General features: G+C 42.4%; 1 pseudogene; it reads left to right on the top strand.

Annotated features, from left to right (window-relative positions):
* The first annotated feature begins 1,201 nt into the window (after positions 1-1,201).
* On the top strand, positions 1,202-18,048 carry LOC112072950 (thrombospondin type-1 domain-containing protein 7A-like; annotated as a pseudogene).
* Positions 18,049-20,356: the final 2,308 nt, after the last annotated feature.

Raw genomic sequence — 20,356 nt, 5'->3', positions numbered from 1 at the left:
AAATATTGAAAGCATTTAATGAGACAACTAAAACATTAAAATATTGTCCCATTTACATTGTGAAATTGAATAAATGGAACTGAGTCAAACATGTGGTTTCCATATGTTTGATGTGTTTGACACCGTTCCATTCATCCATTCCAGTCATTACAATGAGTCTGTCCTCCTATAGCTCCTCCCACCAGCCTCCACTGGTGTATGTGATGTCACATGACAGTAAGACGTGTCACTGTGCCACTAGGGTCACCACTGTTGGGATCGGAGAGGCTTCTTTCCCTGCCACCCCGTCTTCCTGCCATGTGGTCTGTCCCATCACTTAGGGAGCTCTTATGTTTGAACAGGATTCCAGGGTCAAATACTGCTGACAATGGTAGCAGTTTAATAGCCAGGGCTTCCAATCAATCACACACCCAGCACCTAGAGAGTCTTCAGGAAGACAGAATGTTGTCAAAAAGTGCATTTTATGCACAAGCACCTCATTTTGTCTCCTTGCGTGTTCACTTCATTGATTTAGATGTTTTCCAATTCAATCTGGATGGGACCCACAGGGAAACGCTGTTACACAATAACACAGCCTCAGGCCTTCAACCCTGAAGCTTTAGTCCAGACCCAGCCCTCAAACGTATACTATACACCGTACATTCCAATTCATTAACAACCATCTCGTGAAAGCATAGAGAAGAAGCGTGTTGTTCTCCACTGAAATGTAGCCAGTGGTTCACATGGATAACCTCTTCCAGTGAATTAGCCTGCGACCTCTGTGTGTTTGTCGAGACAGACACAGGATATCAGGCTTGGGGATGTAGGGATCCAGATAAACAGGAGTAATACGCAGAGTGAGATGCTTAAGCCAGCCAGACCCAGTTACCATGTCATGACCCTGTCAGCCACTTGAGGAATCATAGATTGCATGAAAAAGCTTACAGTCGACCCAAACCACTGCTCAAGTGTATTTTCCCGACTTTATATATCAGCTTCATATGAGACCCTGGAGTGTTGCTCTATTGTTTTAGCACAAAAGCGACCGTCTCTGTGAATCAACAGCTGAGTCATTATTTGCTCATGTTGTTGGTGCTAGTATCGGTTTTCTGGTCATGTGATAACGGAACACCTTGGATTTTCTCCAAGTTGCACATACAATATTTTCAAGACACATGAGTTTATTATTATATTATTGTTTATTATAGAAAACAAAAACATAATGGGTAACACTTTATTTTTGCTCAGTGCTTTTAATTCCTTCGTGAAAATGTCATGAACACGCCATTAAGTTTTATAACATGTCATAACCTTATCGCAATCCGACCAAAATAGATGCTATACCATGGAAAGGAAGGGCTCCTGAGGGCCTCTATGGGCCCCTATCTTTTCCTGGCCCTTCTCACACCACTCTCTCTCTCCTCCATGCAGGCTACATTGAGGAGGCGTGCATCATCCCCTGTCCGTCAGACTGTAAGCTCAGCGAGTGGTCCAACTGGTCCCGGTGCAGCAAGTCATGTGGTAGCGGGGTCAAAGTGCGTTCCAAGTGGCTCCGGGAAAAACCCTACAACGGAGGGCGACCCTGCCCCAAACTGGACCACATCAACCAGGTACAGCACGAGAAACACTCACAAGACTGTCTAATGTAGAAATGAGTTAATGTTTACTTGTAAGAATGTTGTCTGACAGCTGAGGGACTTCCTAATAAGGATGTCATTTTTTCCTAATATAAATATTGTTTTTTCAGGCACTGTTTGTGATAAATAAAACCATTTTTGTGTTAGAAACACATTATTACAAACACATAGGAGAGAGAGAGAAACAAATTAAATATTCATGAAAATATTCAGTTTGCATTACCTTCCGTTACTTTCTCTCTAGATTGCCAAATTGCTTTTGCTGGGTAGAATAGAGAGCCAGAGGAATGGATGCTATAAATGGATCTATCCACACTAATGCCTCTGTGAGCTGGCTGATTCCTGATTTGAGAAGTGAAATATTTTACCTTCAATATGAATAGAAATAGATTCAGAGAAGCGGATTAAATTCAAGCCATGTTGATCTGTTTCTCAGTGTTTCAATTCTCTAATGGGGACTCCACAGATTAACATTAATCAAATGTTTGATCGTAGCAGTTCAATATTTGCATTTATACCAAATTATACAGAATATTTGCATTTATACCAATTATACCAAATCTATGCCACTTTCATTCCACAATGCACACTGGATACGGATGAACACAATAGGCCCAGGTAAGACCCTTTTCAGTATTATGAATTCATATTGTCAACAATGTCCCACATACAGAATATCTCTTTTTCTGCATAATACTGTACAGAACATTCATATATGTAGCGAGGTAAGATCAAAAAGGACAGACCTAAGCACTAACAAAACACCTCTGGTAATGTGTTAATCATCTCAACACAGTAATATCATTGACGCTATTCTTGTCACCCAAACTCAATGATAACGGAGGTAATAACCATAGACATATTCATGTCAAATCCCTTGCCTGGTGCCTTCCCCCAGGTGTATGAGGTTGTGCCATGTATTAGTGACTGTAGTCAGTATGTGTGGGTGGCTGAACCCTGGAGTGTGTGGAAGGTCAGTAACTTGGACCTGAAGGAGAACTGTGGAGAGGGCGTCCAGACCCGCAAAGTCAGGTACTATACCATTTCACTACATCACACTACTTTACACTAAATAAAACCATCCCAAGCAATGTTCTACTCCCTCATAGGAAGACCGTTGTGTCACACACAGTACAAATCCATGGTCCTCAACATATGCATGTAAATATGYTGYATATATTGCATTTGATTGACAGCTGATTTTAATGGAAAATGTTTTGACTATGTAAGGTCATATGAACACATCTCTGGGCCAATCCCTTAGGTGTATGCTGAACACTATTGACGGTCCATCTGAGTCTGTGGAGGACTACCTGTGTGACCCGGAGGACATGCCCTTGGGGACGCGGGGAAGCCGGCTGCCCTGCCCCGAGGACTGTGTCCTCTCTGACTGGAGCAGCTGGAACCGCTGCAGCCTGGTAAGAATAACTGGTCGGAGGCCAATCATCTCTATTCATGTATGTATGATGTGTATGTGATGGCTGTGGTAAGAGGTATCCTGGATCTGTACAAAAGTTTTGGCCTCTCTGGAGTTGCTGCAGCCTGCTAAGAACCACTGGTAGACGTCTGTGGTAAGAACTGACCCTGGATCGGTAGGATAGTTTTTTAAAATTCACCCACTGATTCTGTGATATGAAGTCCTGTGATTGAAACTGTGATACCCATTTCTCACTTTTTGAAAGAGGCTGGAACCTAACATAAAGAGTTTGTTTTTCTTAGGATAAATGGATTGTGAATCTTTCACAGTATGATATTTCTTCCTCCACGGAAGCAGAAAAATAATAAAAAAGAAATGTGCTGCAGAGCGGTAACAAATGCCTGTGAATCACATTATCCAATTCTCACCTATTAAAATACACAGGGAAAGAAACCGATGTAACTACTTCCTGATCGAGACTTCAGTGGAGGTGAATGTATTTCTGGATGTAAAAATCCCCTTGTGAAACAGATGCACCTGCTCTGATCGGATCATGAACCACTCTCATTCTCCAGCCTGACACTGCTAGGAAGCCTTTGTAACATGGTAAAGGCAGCCCGACCATGGTTGTCTCACAGCTGTAAAATAGACACATGTATAAAATATTACTGAATATAATCAAAGTCCAGTAGTTAACCGCAGTAAGAGGTCCAGTCCTCCCCCTCTGACACATTTCATTGGTTGTAAAAGAGCGATTGAACTGTTTCAACGTCACCTGCTGTTTTCCTGAAAAGGCACCAGCCATTGTTAATCACACCCCGTTCTCTTTAAGTGCTTGACATGCTGACTTCCCACAATTTCAATCGCAACATGGAGTCTTGCCGGTACCAGCGGGGCTTGTCCCATGTTTTATTCATAGCGAATAAAACATTCCAGCGATGTTATTCCAGAGAGTTTTTCCCACTCTCACACTGTGTAAAGGGAATGTAAGGAATGTTAGGATGGAATATCTATTCGAGAAGCATCCTCAACATTTTTCCGCGAAATTCCTAGGAATTCCATATTCCAGGAATGCCAGTAGAGAGGATATGGGAAAGTTGGCAGCCCTGGGAATTGGGAATGGCATGACATCAAAACATGGAATGTTAATCCGCTTTTATTTAAGACAATTAAATATGGAGAAAGAGAAGCCTTCAAATTCACACAGTTGAATCGACCTTTATGTTCAATAAATATGGACATCATGGCGACAAGGCCTCTCCATTGAAAAAAGGGCTTAGTTCCAGTTCAGTGATCTGTCTACGTAGACTTCTTATGACTTGCTGCAATATGGATTTGTAAATCATTTACGCTATAATAAAAATACACAACCCTCCCCCTTTTTGCTCAACCCCTCCATGTTGATGTGAAATTGTGCCTACCTTTCAGCCATGCAGTTACAACAACAGCAGGAAACGGACAGCCTACGCCATCCGGTCACCTGGAGCAGGGAGACAATGTCCGGACACCACAGAGAAGGAGCCATGTAGTCTGAACCTGAACTGCTTTCACTATTTCTACAACATCACAGGTAGAAGAAAAAAAATGAATCGCAGAACATCTCACTTTGACATCTTCCATTTAGTTTGTCTATAAGTAGCTACTTTCCCTCATCAGTGGCTATCTACTTACACTGTTACTTAAAGGCCCAATGCAGCTGTTTTTACCTCAATATCAAATAATTTCTGGGTAATAATTAAGTACCTTACTGTGACTGTTTTCAATCAAAATGGTCAAAAAGAAACAAAAATAGCTTCTTAGCGTGAGCAATTTCTTGATATATTAACTTATTCTCCGCCTGGTGACTGCATCCTACCCTTTTTTAACAGCTCTTACACTAAACGGGCATTATCATCATTTTCACCATTTCCTAGTATTATTCCAAGTTCATAGTGTGGAAATATATACAAAACCCTGGGAAATCATGTTATTGACTGCACTGGGCCTTTTAAGTGTTCTAATTTTACTCATACTGAAATAAATTTACCCAACCAATGCAGTTTAAAAAAAATCGATATACACACTATAAGGTCGTGTAGTCATTTTGCACACTCTTGGTGCAGCATACTCTTATCTAGTGCTACTTCAAAACGACTTGGTCCAATTAAACTGCAGTCTTTTTTGGTGGCTCCTCTGTGATTCCAGAGATGTGTAGTGTTATCTTCAATATCGTAGCTCTCTCTCTCTCTCTCTCTCTCTCCTCTCTCCTCTCTCTCTGTCTCTCTCTCTCTCTCCTCTCTCTCTGTCTGTTGCTCACTTCACTGCTAATCTGTAGCGCTCTGCTCCCGGCGGCACCAAGGCCTTTCAGGGCCACACAGTAACTATGTAAATAAAATACCAGGAGAGATCATTACTGGAAATGCTCTATTTGATGTTGCCAGGATCCATCTTGCCTTTGCTTGTCTGAATCGTTCTCTCTCTCTCTCTCTCTCTCCACAATCTCCCTCTTCCACTCCCCCGAGTGCCACAAAGCTTTGCAGCAGGAGTTGAGCACTTAAAACAGCCGCTAAAAACAGCCACTCATCTTTGTCAGAGTGTTGCAGGCGTTTGAGTGATCCCCGGGCCCCTCAGTGGTAGACATGATTCATGGCTTAACTAGAGCCACATGGTTATTTGACTGGGGTTCTGGGATTCCAACTTCTCTGGATTCAAACGACATGCTTCACTTCAGAGGATTGTTTATGTAAATACTTTACTATTTATATTTTTGATAACTTTTACTTCACTACATTCCTAAAGAAAATGATATACTTTTTACTCCATACATTTTCACTGACACTCAAAAGTACTCCTTACATTTTGAATGCTTAGCAGGACAGGAAAATGGTCCAATTCACACACTTATCAAGAGAACATCGCTGGTCATCTCTACTGCCTCTAATCTTGCGGACTCACTAAACACAAATGCTTTATTTGTAAATGGCGTCTAAGTGTTGGAGTGTGCCCCTGGCTATCCATAAATAAATAAATAAAAAATTGTGCCATTTGGTTTGCATAATATAATATACTTTTACTTTTACTTTTGATACTTAAGTATATTTAAAACCAAATACTTTTAGACTTTCACTCAAGTAGTATTTAGCTGTGTGACTTTTTACTTGAGTCATATTCTATTAAGGTATCTTTACTTTTACGCAAGTCTGACAATTCCACCACTTCTCTTGAAATAGGCGTGGGCAATTCTCTTGATCTTTTTACGTGCTCCTCCGTCATGTGCCCTAGTTTAGCTGTCAAAAGCATGGCAGAGCAGGTGTTACAAGCGGTCATGACTCTGTTCAGTTAATGAGTTCAAGTGTTAGAGGTGTTCCCAATGCGTCTGTTGCCAAACTAATCAACTGCCATCAAACTCAACTGAGTACATATCCTATCTTTAGAAAATGACTTGGGGTTGGAACTGCCTAAAACAGGCTTTGACATCAAATGTACCCTTTGCCTAATGATTGAAGCTTTGCACGTGTATCTCCTGTCCAGTTTGGGGCAATGATGTATATAAACACTAGATTGCAAATGCTGTGTATTGGCCAATGAGAGGCTTTGAAGCCACTGGTCGGACATATTGGTACTCCCCAGAAGAACGAGTCTTCCATAGGAATAAATGGAACTCTTTACAGTATTTCAATTAAATGTTTCAAGGACAAAATGACATGTATTTAAGAATTTTAATATTGTAGTGGGGACAGCAACATTATTACTCTCTAAAAGTTATACGTTAAGAAAAATGTTATTTTATATTTACTTATAATTATTTCTATGTTTAGCTTACATCATATAAGTTCAAATTATGCATTAAGGTGTCTGTGATAGAATAAACTTCGTAAAAGCAAATGTATGCATTAATAAAAGGAATTTCTATAGCTTATTTTTTACAACGGTGGGGGAGTAGTAAAATGGAGGAGCGGGGGCTTCAAATCAGTGCCCCCCTGTTACCCATCTAGTGTATATATAAATCATCTCGGGCCATACTGTACACTGAGAATAGAAAACATTTTAGAACACCTGGTCTTTCCATGACATAGACTGACCAGGTGAATCCAGGTGAAAGCTATGATCCCTTATTGATTCCACTTGTTCAATCCACTTCAAGCAATGTAGATGAAGGGGAGGAGACAGGTTAAAGAAGGATTATCAAGCCTTGAGACAATTGAGAAATGGATTGTTTTATGTGTGCCATTCAGAGGGTGAATGGGCAAGACCAAAAAAATGTGTGCCTTTGAACGGGGTACGGTAGTAGGTGCAAGACACACCGGTTTGTGTCAAGAACTGCAACGCTGCTGGGTTTTTCATGCTCAACAGTTTCCTGTGTGTTTCAAGAATGGTCAACCACCCAAAGGACATCCAGCCACCTTGGCACAACTGTAGGAAGCATTGGAGTCCACATGGACCAGCATCCCTGCGGAACGTTTCGACACCTTGAGTCCATGCCCCGACGAATTGAGGCTGTTCTGAGGGCAAAAGGGAGTGCAACTCAATATTAGGAATGTGTTCCTAATGTTTAGTATACTCAGTGTATGTTTGTGAGTTTGTCTTGAATTTGAGTGTGATTTTCATACTGGTCTGCCTTTTCCCCTCAGACTGGAGCACATGTCAGCTAAGTGCCAATGCTGTGTGTGGGAATGGCATCAAGACGCGGATGCTGGATTGTGTACGCAGCGACGGCAAGTCTGTCGACCTCAAGTTCTGTAAGGAGGTGGGATCCTCTTAAATGCTCTATCCCCAACTCCTGATTACAATCCTAACTCTCATTCAGGTCCACTATGATGAAAGTCAATACTGAGTCAATACTAGTGATATTGAAATTGGACCGTTTCCAGAGTAACTGAACCATCTGTACTGTCAATAGTTTGAAGTTGTGTGTCCTTGGAGTATTACTAATTTAGCTCAGCAGAGCAGCAATAACGTAATATATTATCTCTTTGGATCAGTATCAGCCACAAGTGATTCTAGGCAAATAAAATGACAGGCATGTACAGTATCTTCATAAAACATTTAGAAGAGTTTACACATGAGGATTGCTGTAGCCCCATCAGATTCAACTCAGTTTATTCATAATCCATTCAGACTCTCTCAAATTGTACCCTGCAGGCTGCAGTGGAAAAACTAACCTCACTGCTATTGAACCCATGGCCCAGTTTCAGTCYGGCTCAATCAGGGATGATAGGGTTTAAACAAGCCGGGTGCCCATCTTGTGCCAGAACAGAACCAGCGGCTCCTGAGAATTATAGGCTATTTACCTAGGGGTCAGACAGAAGTAAGAAGCAATGGGTCTGGGCTGGCTGTACCAGTCTGTTGCAAAATGCCACTATGATAGGTGTTGTGACTGATACTGTAACTGAGTGATAATGATCCTGCTCTTTCATAGCTGAGCCTGGAGAGGAAGTGGCAGATGAACATTTCCTGTGTGGTGGAGTGTCCCGTCAACTGCCAGCTCTCTGATTGGTCGGCCTGGTCGGAATGCTCGCACACGTGTGGATTGGATGGTAAGACAGGTAGCCTAGTGGTTAGAGCATTGAGCCAGCAACCAAAGGTTTCCTGGATCGAATCCCCGAGCTGACAAGGTAAAATTATGTCATTCGGCCCCTGAACAAGGCAGTTAACCCACTGTTCCCCGGTAGGCCGTCATTGTAAATGAGAATTTGTTCTTAACTGACTTCCCTAGTTAAATAAAGGTTCAATTAAAAAAATGTATATATACTCCTATATCCTTTTACTGTCAATGGCTCCTAGGTAAACGTCTGAGATGATCAAGAAGAATTGAAGGACACTTAATGGGTTAACTTCTCCTGAGGGTCATCAAACCAGACTCATCTCGGTGGTGATATGAATATTGTTTCCATATGAGATACAGTGCATTGATTTGTTTCCTACAAATATTCTATTCAAGCTAATATCACAAAATATCTCAGGCAGCCAGGGTTTGGAAAAACACAAAGATTACAAACGAGACAAACGGCATTAAACACGGTCATACAGTATCTTCAAAGCTCACTCTGTTTCGTTCGATGGCCTTACGTAATAGAATGCACACCTTCCTACGTTCGCTGTGCTATCAACCCATGTTAAATCAACAGCTCCTCTACACTGTCAGATGACCAACGATCCCAGGGATCTCCGTCTGCGCAAAAACAATCACACATCACACTCTTAATGGGTTGGGAGAACTCCCCCCCCCCAAAATTGCAAGACTGCTCATTGAACTGAGAGAGATTGCATCCTACATCGCCCTGTAAAGTGACTGCTCTGTCCTTTGTTGTTTGTTGTTGTACAGCATCAGAAAATTGATTCTGTCCTATTATGTCTGTCTGCTAGCAGCCCTGTGGGAAGCCCTTTGAAGTAACAGCCAGCCTGTAGCCTCTAGCACCTGCAGCTGAATCACAGGCAAGAGATAAGTGTTTTAAGAGTGACTAAAGATGCAATGGGGATCCTCACCTGATCTATAGAGGATGTTCTGTTGGCTAGAACAGGATGTGAGGTAGTATTATGTCTGATGGAAAATGTTGTATTTTACTGTCTGATAAGTGTAGCAGGTGTTCTTTGTTGTTTGGTTGAGAGAGAGGATTGCTGGCTCTGTGTTGGAAAATGAGCTGTTATATGTGACCAATTGCAAAACAGAGACGGAGAAAGGGTAAGGGGTTTGAAAGAGCATGTGGCGTGGAAGCAGTGAGATGGATTTCTACGAGAGCGGTGGAAAGAGGAATGAATGCGAGGGAGAGGTGGAAATTGAGTGTGCAGTACTTGAAGTACCAGTGTGTTACAGCAAATCACAATCCGTGTGTGTGTGTGTGTGTGTGTGTGTGTGTGTGTGTGGTGTGTGTTGTGTGTGTGTGTGTGTGTGTGTGTGTGTGTGTGTGTGTGTGTGTGTGTGTGTGTGTGTGTGTGTGTGTAGCTCACTTAATACCTATCTTCATCTGAGATGATCACATCTTAGTATAACTACTGTATACATCACATTGCAAAGCCTTTAGAATCAAGAAAGCTTACAAAATGCTCAGACTGCAGCACACCACATCCATTACACATAAGACTTCACCACCTCATATGGTCCTGTACTGGTGTTATATAAAAGGAAGGCAGTAGTTGGCAGAACAGAAAGGAAAAGTCATTTTGCTCAAGTGGAGGAGTGGAAGTAGAGAGGTAATCAATATGGCTGGAGGACAGAACAGTGTAGCAGGCTTTTTCAAGAGCTGCCTTTGTCAAGCAGTTAGGGACGACTAATACAGTAACCTATAAATAATACAGTAACACACACGCAAAGACGCACAGGAGTACACACGATACATTGTACATAAATACACCCAATAACTGTTTGTAGGCCCATACTGTAATTACATTTCTTTGCCAATTGAATTGAATGCACTGAATGGTGAATGAACTGACATTAAAACAAAGGATGCACTTCAGCAGACTGTCCATTCAAAAGGAGGAAAAGAGCGAACAACACATCATTGACTTGCGTTTGTCTAGACGGAGATCACTGCTGTGTTTGGTTTGTAGCCCGAGCTCATGCATCTCCCTATTCAGACATCAGTCATATGTTGATGTGAATTACAGTCAAAGCACTCTTTCTGAAACAAATAGTCCCAACGTCTGCAGACTTTCTACATGTCTTTAGGTAGATGTGATACTGTAACTACTACAGATGTAGAATCTTCATTTGAGTCAGTTTAGCAACAGCAGGAAAATAATCCTCACCAACAGGAAGTGTGAATTATTATCTGGATTATAATTCATGGACATTTTGATGGTGTTTCATAAAGGGAAAAATCAAGTCTGAATTTTCAAAGTGAAAATTACTTCAGGAGCCTTTTAAACCTCAAATACACTACACTGCATTGCAGGAAAGTATCCTGCAACAGGGTGATCAAATGAAGATCCTACATCTGTACAGAACTAATTGTACAGTGAGTGTTCTCACATGAATGATGTCACTGCATTTTTGTGTTCTAGGGCGGATGTGGCGTAGCAGGGTGGTGGTGCAGGGGTCTCAGGGAGACGGGCGTCCCTGTCCCTCTCAGGCTGGAGCAGTGGAAACCTTGTCCTGTCCAGACCCTGTTACAGGTGCAGTATGCCCCTGGTTCGAGTGCGAGAGTGGAGGTAGGCTACACCACACACTGTCTTATTCTCCCTGGTCTGAGTGCAGAGTGGAGGTAGGCTACACAACACACACTGTCCTTATTCTCCCTGGTCTGAGTGCAGAGTGGAGGTAGGCTACACCACACACTGTCTTATTCTCCTGGTCTGAGTGCAGAGTGGAGGTAGCTAACACACACACTGTCTTATTCTCCCTGGTCTGAGTGCAGAGTGGAGGTAGGCTACACACACACCTGTCTTATTCTCCTGGTCTGAGTGCAGAGTGGAGGTAGGCTACACCACACACTGTCTTATTTCTCTCTTTGACCCTTTTACTCAGTTAACACACACAGAGGACATGATCTGACTTTTCCATGTGTGTGTGTCTGTGTGTATGTCTGTGTGTGCTTCTGTGTGTGCTTCTGTGTGTGTGTGTCTGTCTCCCCAGGATGGTGGTATGCGGAGCGGACTTCGCTACCGAACCTGTCGTGCTTCGTGTCGGACGGCTCCAGAGAGGGAGAGGGCAGCATGGTGGAGGAGGAGCTGTGGTGGGGTCTGGAGCTGGCTGTCAACAGAGACAAAGTGATCATACTGAAGGAGACCTGTGTTCTGCCCTGTCCAGGTAACCAACCAGCTAACAGTATGCAGCGCTCCCGTCTTATGGAGGTGTGCTGTTATTTATATTGTGGCATCGTGGTACAGTGTGGGTGGTAGCATAGATTAGATGAAGCCTATGCCTGTACAAAAACAGCATAGAGAATAACATCTCCTTTTATGCAGATATACACATACATTACATCAACAACAATCTGCTTTGAACTTTAATAGACGTTCTTCACCCCCAAGAGTTTAATAAACTTGTTGACTTGGTTAGCTTTAGTTGTGTTTCTTGCTTCTGTGTGTCCTTTTACTTCAGGCATATCACTTCAAATGAACAAGAGGCGTAACAACTTCGTGGTTCCCTCTCTCCTCTCTCTCTCTCTCTCTCTCTCTCTGCTTCTCTCTCTCTCTCTCTCTCTTCTCTCTCTGTCTCTCTCTCTCCTTTCTTCTCTCGTCTGTCTCTCTCTCATCATTCAATTCAATTCAAGGGCTTTAATTGGCATGGGAAACATGTGTTTAACATTGCCAAAAGCAAGTGAGGTAGATATGTATACAAAAAAGTGAAATAAACAAATACAAATTACAGTAAACATTAACATACAGAGAAGTTTCAAAACAATAAAGAATTTACAAATGTTTATATTATATATTAAGTGTTTGTAAGCAATGTACAAATGGATAAAGACACAAATTAAAAGTAAATAAAGCATAAATTATGGGTTTGTATTACAATGGTGTTTTGTTCTCACTGGTTGCTTTTCTTGTGGCAACAGGTACAAATCTTGCTGCTGTGATGGCACACTGGGAATTTCCTCCCCGTAGATATGGGAGTTTATCAAATGGATTTGTTTTCCAATTCTTGGGATCTGTGTAATCTGAGGGAAATATGTTCTCTCTAATATGGCATACATTGGGCAGGAACGGTTAGGAAGTGCCGCTAGTTTACCTCATTTTGTGGGCAAGTGTGCACATAGCCTGTCTTCTCTTGAGAGCCATGTCTGCCTACGGCGGCCTTTTCTCAATAGCAAGGGCCTATGCTCACTGAGTCTGTAACATAGTCAAAGCTTTTCTTAAGTTTGGGTCAGTCCAGTGGTACAGGTATTCTGCACTGTGTACTCTTCTGTTTAGGCCAAATGAGCATCTCAGTTTCGCTCCTGTTTTTTTGTTACTTCTTTCAAGTGTCAAGTCAATTAATCATTTTTGTTTTCTCATGATTTGGTTTGGGTCTAATTGTGCTGTTGTCCTGGGGTCTGTGGGGTGTGGTTTGTGTTTGTGAACAGAGCCTAGACCAGCTTTTGCTTAGGGGACTCTTCTCTCCAAGTTCAATCTCTCTGTAGGTGATGGCTTTGTTATGGAAGGTTTGGGAATCACTTCCTTTTTAGTGGTTTGTAGAATTTAACGGCCTCTTTTTCTGTCTCTCTCTCTCTTCCATCTCTCTTCTACTGTTCTCTGTCTCTCTGTCTCTCTGTCTCTGTTCTGTCTCTGTCTCTGTCTCTGTCCTCTGTCTCTGTTTCCGCGCTTCTCTATTCTCTCTCTTCTCTCTCTTCTCTCTCTTTCATCCTCTTCTCTCTCTTCTCTCTCTTCTCTCGGTCTTCTCTTCTCTCTCGTCTTCTCTCTCTCTGTGTGTGTGTAGGTGAATGTCTACCTGATGGAGTGGTCTGACTGGAGCCCGTGTCTGAGTGTGTGTGCCAAAGGGGCCGGCGTGGACTTTGGCTCTGTCCAGGTGCGCTCGCGAGCCGTCATGGCCCAGGAGCCTGAGAATGTCCAGCTGTGTCCTGACCAGGACTGGGAGTCCCGACCCTGCATTGGTGAGACTGGGAAAACAAGGTTGTATTCATTAGGGCACACAAGCTAAATGTTTTGCAATGGAAGATGAAAATGAATGTTTTTTTATTGGACTATTAAGGTAGTCCCGTCCCACTTCAGTCTGTTTTCTTCCATTTGGTGCCTAATCAATACAACCCAGGTTTTATGTTTTCATCGAAGTCAAATAACATTCCCATGAGGAATTTATTTTACCAGGTTAAAATATGGCAAAACAAATTCCTCAGGTTTATATACAGTACTAGCATGGTCCCTCAGGCATCTTATTCATGTTAGACTAGACTAGAGCATACAGTGTTATGTGAATCCCCAACCCCCCACTACGTTCCCCTGGGCTCTGGCTGGGGAGTCCCTCGTTTTCTCACCCACTGCTGCGGCCGCCCCACAGCAGCCATTGCTGGGATGACCTGGTTTATAAGCATCACTATGGGCCCATGTGGGAGAGGGGATGGGGTGGCCCGGCGCTCTTTAAGAAGAAGAGGAAGGGGAGACGGGAAGATCGAGTGGGAAGGAGCGAGACATGGGATGGAGAGGAAAAACAGGAGAGAGAGGGGAGAGGAAGCAATATAGGGAATAGAGAGAGAGAGGGAGAGGAAGAAAGAGAGAGAAACACACCAGATCATTATACCCTGACCGATGACACTATAAAAAATCAATTGTATTGATTGTAGCGATGATACTGTAGCCAGCGAGCACTGAGAGAAAAATTTACATTTTTGAGATGAGATTGAGATTGCTCATTTACGATAGAGTTGAACTGGTTTTGCAGGTGATTAGTTACAGAGGGCTCCCCAAAGAATAAGGGTCACTTGGAGCACTGATGGAGATATTGATTAAACATTAACAGCGTTCATGCTAAGCCATCTAGCAAAAGACTGAGCCTTTCATCCAGAATGTAAAAATCGAACCACACCCCTCTGTTCAATTAAGTTCTGTTTAATTCAGTAGAACTGATCTGAGTTCAATTTGGYTCTGTTCTGTACCTGACTTAATGGCTCATCGATATCATTATGTCTTGTGCTCTTACAGATGGGGAGTGTTTTGAGTACAAGTGGATGAGCAGCACGTGGTCAGGCTCCTCTCGTGTCACCTGGTGTCAGCGCTCTGATGGACTCAACGTCACAGGTAGGCACTACTAAACCTTCAATGGTGCCTTAATGCACTTMTTTCCATATGCCTTATTAGAGTTGACATCAAAGCCTAAAGATCTGACCAATCACATGCCATCTGATCCTTCTTTGGTGACCTTTGACCTACAGGAGGATGCCCCCCTATCAATCCTCCAGGAGATGACAACAACTCATGTGACCCGCCGTGTCAAATGCCAATGTCCTTCTGCACTGAGGTGAGCTGTTCACGGGTAGTTATCTATGTTGAGTGAGAGTGGTTCAGATTAGGTTTGTGCTCTGAACGCGTTGCACTTCAGTCCATTCTAGCATGGCCAGATAGTGACAAGCTGACAACCGTGGTTGTGTTTGAAAGCATTAATACCTGTCAAATCCTTGCTTCCTCCATCCTTGTCTCYTCAATTCCTTTCAAAGTGCATCAAAGGAGAGAATCCAAGAGAAACCTCCTCCTCCAATTAGCTTTGAAAGGATTTGAGGAAACAARGACAGAGGAAGCAAGGATTCGACAGATAGTAACATATTCAGACACAGCAGTGAACAGTATGTGTGTAACACTGCCCTCTTCAGGCCGGCATGTGTATGTGCGAGGAGGGTTACACCGAGGTGATGTCCTCCAGTGGCCAGCTGAACCAGTGCTCCCCCATACCCATCCTGGAAATCCCCACAGCCTGGGACAAGAAGACTGACGTGAAGACCAGCCGTGCCATCAACCCCACCCTGCCTGCCACCATACAGCCTGGACGCACCGGACGYACCTGGTACCTGCAGCCCTTTGGACCAGGTGAACCAGCTACGTCACTAGCGTAGAAGTAGTGAACACACATTCAGTAGCTTGCAGGTGCAGAGTACAAAAAGTAAAACCCATGAAAGTTAGATAGATGCTGCGGGGGGCATTATTTCTTACAGATGCAGCTACGTCAACCACAGTAAATAGCTTTTATAGCTTTTGGTTTATGAGAGTTACATTTCTGCACACACTTCTGACAATAGCAAATATAGCAAGAATGTAAAGTGATGGGAGGACCAGTTTGGACCAGAGGAATGTTTCTCTGCTACTCCGTCATCATGGCTAAATAAGTGCATGAAATGAAAAGGAAGCATGTGGCTGATGGTTTGTTAGATGCTGCAACAGGATTGCAGCCAATACAAGACATACTATGTATTATGCTAATGTATTATGCTAACGCTCTTAGCTAATTTGCTTGGTTAACACCATAGTGCTTTCTGGTTAGAGTGCTGCATGTCACTGAGGCAGTAAGTGGCACTTGGGCTCTTACCATTTTCAACAGGTTGAGACTGTCTAGACATCTATGTCCTACAAAGCACAATTCAGATCAACATTTTCAAAGCCAGAAACGAATGGAAACTAGACCCAGTCAGTCGTGTAGCCAGCTGAACTGACAGCTCTCCCTCCTCCACAGATGGCAAGCTGAAGACGTGGGTATATGGTGTAGCAGCGGGAGCCCTGGTACTGCTCATGTTCATAGTGTCTATGATATACCTAGCTTGGTGAGTCCGCTCTGATCTTGTCCTTTTTTACTCATCCATCCCTTCATCATTCATTAAAAAATCCCCGTAGTGATTTGTTTTGGTCCGATTTGATTTCAGATGTTGAACCCTTTCATTTAGTCATTAGTCGGTTCATCCCCCCCTCATCTTTTTGGTGTATTTATTGTTTTGTTGTTGTTTGTTTTGTTTTCTTCATGCCATCTGTCGCCAGCAGCAGTTACAGCGTCCTGCGCCGCCATCTTCAGGCCACCGAGTCCAACGCCAATGGGACGGTGGTCTGGATGGGCCAAAATGTACATGAGTTGACTTATACGTGCCCCGATTGCCAAGAGTTGGGTCAAAGCAGTAGCCAAAGCAGTGGCAAAAGCAGTGGCCAAAGCAGCAGCCAGGGCAGCGGCCAGGGCAGCAGCTAAAGAGTAGCTGCAGTGCCAACCGTTGACCCCTGACCTGTGACCCCTCCACCAGTGTCACATGACATGTCCCGCTTGACCAGCTGTGTGAAGTTGCTGGTGCAGGTGAGGTCCCAGGAAATCACCTTCTAGGGGTCCCTCATACTGTAGGTGGTAGGCTCCAGATAGAACCTGGTTGTAGGAAGTCTTCCGACTTTAGGATGACCTTACCTTCACCAAATCATTAACCGAAACCATTAGGGCAGTGGTTTCCAGACCCTAACACACCCAATTACTAATCAACGACTCAAGATGAAGATTAGTTAACTCAGAAGTGTTAGTGTTGGCCTGGAACAAAATATGTGACCAGGGTTAAGTGACTACTAATGTGACTACCATTGACTGATGGTAGTCAGCAGTCTAAGGCACTGCATCTCAGCGCAAGAGGCGTCACTATAGTACCTGGTTCGCATCCAGGCTGTATCACATCCGGCCATGATTGGGAGTTCCATAGGGCGGCGCACAATTGGCCCAGCGTCGTCTGGATTTGGCCGGTGTAGGCCGTCATTGTAAATAAGAATTTGTTCTTAACTGACTTGCCTAGTTAAATAAAGGTTAAATTAAAAAAATACATAAAAAATACAAATTCAACCCCATTAAGACTCATTCAGGCCTTTTCCTGTGGACTAATTTGTTTTCTTAAATGAAAAATGGCACAATGATGGTGCCATACTKCCCTCTGGTGGCCATGATAGATAGCTACTATATTTTAAAGCAGTAGCAACATTCCCCTGCTTTTATCAAATCCCCTCTGCCATCTCATCCCTGTTTATCCTCTATTTACCATACATTGTCACATACATTTATTATGGTGCTTACGTTTATAATGCACGGAACACCAATTGTTGAGGATGATCAAGTTCACACTACCATCAAGAAATATGCACACATGCAGTAGAAGTAAGCATTTATGCATGCATCTTTATGAGGCATTAATGATTGCAGGACAACAATCGTGCTTCTCTTTTCCTAGGATGGTGACATTTGTTAAATAGCTCTGTAATATTCTTGCACTGTCATAACCTATAGAAAAGGTACTTTATAACTCCGAGCCATAGAAGTCAAGTGAAGCACGGCCAWAGACATTAATGCAAATGGACATACTAATACCTTTAACTTGCTTTTTATCTTTTTAATATGCCCATGTCTTCCTGAAATGTCAGTTTTATAGAGATATCGTTCATTTAGAACAAACGCAGCGATATGTTATAACTGGCATAATAGTATGCCACTTTCTAGTGCTGCTGGTGTTTTACTTGCACTGTAGTGTACAGATTGTAAGGCAGGGTAACGTGTTGTCTACTCTTCCTCTTAGCAAAAAGCCAAAGAAACCAAAGAGACAGAGGCAGATGAACAACCGACTGAAACCTCTCACCCTAGCCTATGATGGGGACGCTGACATGTAGGACTCTGGGATAGCCTAGTCCTCCAGAGACCTGCCACACCTGCCGTAAAAACAAAGAGACATATCCCATCATCGGAAGGACAGGGATGTTTTCATCTGCAGATCAGAAGAAGAAGACCAACGGCCATCTTGAATCCATTTTGGGTCCTCATGAGTTAAATGGAGATTGGAATTGAGGAAACATTTCTCCACTTAGAGATATTTGGGTTTAGTCCATTTCAAGCAGCAGTTCTCCTTTTTCCCCCATTTTCTTTTGTGATATTTCCTTAAGCAAAAGCCTTCAAGGCCTCCACTCACTACGAGGAAAATGCCTTTTTTTGTTTGCMCTTTTTGCTTTCAAATGGAAGGGCTGCTGCAAAGAGACAAACTTTTTTCTCCTTGAACACAAACAGCACAAGCTCATTTCTTTGCTGTGTTTTCTGCTTGTCACTGAAACGTTGAGTAGCTGGAGGCTTAGGATGCACTGACGGTTCGCACGTTGCCAAAAGTCACCGCAGGGAAGGGGAGAAAATCTCCATGAAAAGGCTTGGATTCCTTTCCTTTCTGAATTTKGACTGAAATCTCCTTCTTCGGTCGCAAACAAAGAGATACTTTTGGTTTCCGGTTGATTCCTAGGCAGTGGACTATCTTGAAGGATAAACATATACAGACAGAGAACACAAGATGAGAAACAATCCCTGGTTACTGGATCTATTGCCTGTCTCCCTTTTGCTTTGTTTCAGGCACTATTATTGCACTACATTAGTGCAGCATGATATGCACATGATGACTTATACGTTGTATTGCCATAGAACATTGCCTCTCTTAAGACACAACCATATGCAGTTGGAAATAAAATGTGAAAATAATAGGCATTTTCAAGACCATGGATACATGATAACTGCAGATGATGTCTACATTCTATAACACAGGGGGTGTGAATCAATAGTAAATATGTATAGATTTTATTTTGTCACAACTCGTTTTGTTTTTGGTCCAGTATCTTTTGTGGTCTATATACTGTAGTTTGCTTGGTATTGTCCCTCTCTCTGCCTGAATGAAATCGAATAGACAACTTAAATGAGGACCATTGATTCTGTTCTTGCTTACAATGAGATATTTCCAATGGTTTAAATGTTGTAAATATGAAACATAGTCCATATGTACATGGAAGATAAATGGGCAAATGGATTTTCTTATTTTTTCGATAACTTGTTTCGCAAAAAACAAAACCCTTTTGAAGCTAAAACGATGTGTGTGACTACTATTGTATTTTTGTCTAACTTCTAATGTCACGCAAACCTAACTTCTGCCTTATTGTCAATGATCAACTATCTACAGTACCATATACATTCATGAAACCAACATATTTAATAATGGGTGCAGCACAGGTTTATACTGTATGTCATTGATTCATGTGATGAATGATTGATGAATTGGGTGATTGATGAATTTAGACGGAAGTTGAACAGTACCATTTTCTTGGACAAAGGCTCTAGGAACACTACAGTTGTTTTCAGTTCTGAATTCTTAAGACTATCGAAAAATCATTTTTCACAATGACCCATATCATAGTGCCCTTAGACATATGATAATGATGCAGTTTGTTCTCTCGGCGTACAATATTACATCATATATTCTGTATATATTGAGGTCCATCTAAGCAGCCTTCATTACAGTATATGAATACAGAGGAAATATGACGCCGCTGTTCTACAGTGGCAGAATTCGACCACTGCCTGATCGCTAGAAGAACAGCTGATGAGGAGAATGTTTACTTTTTGTCAGTTTTCCTTGTAAAAAATAACATTTTTTTTTTTTTTTTTTTAAAGGTCAACATATGTGAACATTTATTTTGTATTGCACAGAAATGTTTAGTTTGAATATTGCAGTGGGTGTATGATATTACAGATGGGGGTTCTCTTGAAGCAAGTTGTGTGTTGTAAAAAAAAAAAGATAAGACTCCGTCGTTTTGTAAAGATTGTTTATATATGTATCGGAAGTATTACTAAAAATAAATGAAGAAAATGTTCTAAACATACTAAGTTACAGTGAAAATGTTGATTGATGCCTTTCTAGAGTGTGCTGTCATTATGTTAGATGTACCACTAGATGTCTCTCTAGACACAAATGAAAAGTTATATTGCAAGGCACTCTTGCAGTCTCCTTTCCAACTCTCTCTTTCTACCTCCTCTCTCTCTCCCTCTTCCTGCCTCGCTCCTTCCCTTCCTCGCTCTCCTCTCTCTCTCTTTCTCTCTCTCGGTTTCTCCCTCTTCCTCCCTCTCTCTCCCCTCTTACTCGCCTCTCTGTCTCTCCCTCTTCCT

This window comes from Salvelinus sp. IW2-2015, unplaced genomic scaffold (assembly GCF_002910315.2).
Source record: "Salvelinus sp. IW2-2015 unplaced genomic scaffold, ASM291031v2 Un_scaffold2103, whole genome shotgun sequence".
NCBI classification, from domain to species: Eukaryota; Metazoa; Chordata; class Actinopteri; order Salmoniformes; family Salmonidae; genus Salvelinus; species Salvelinus sp. IW2-2015.
Note: the sequence above shows the minus strand (reverse complement) of the source record. Positions and strands in the feature narration are given on the sequence as shown.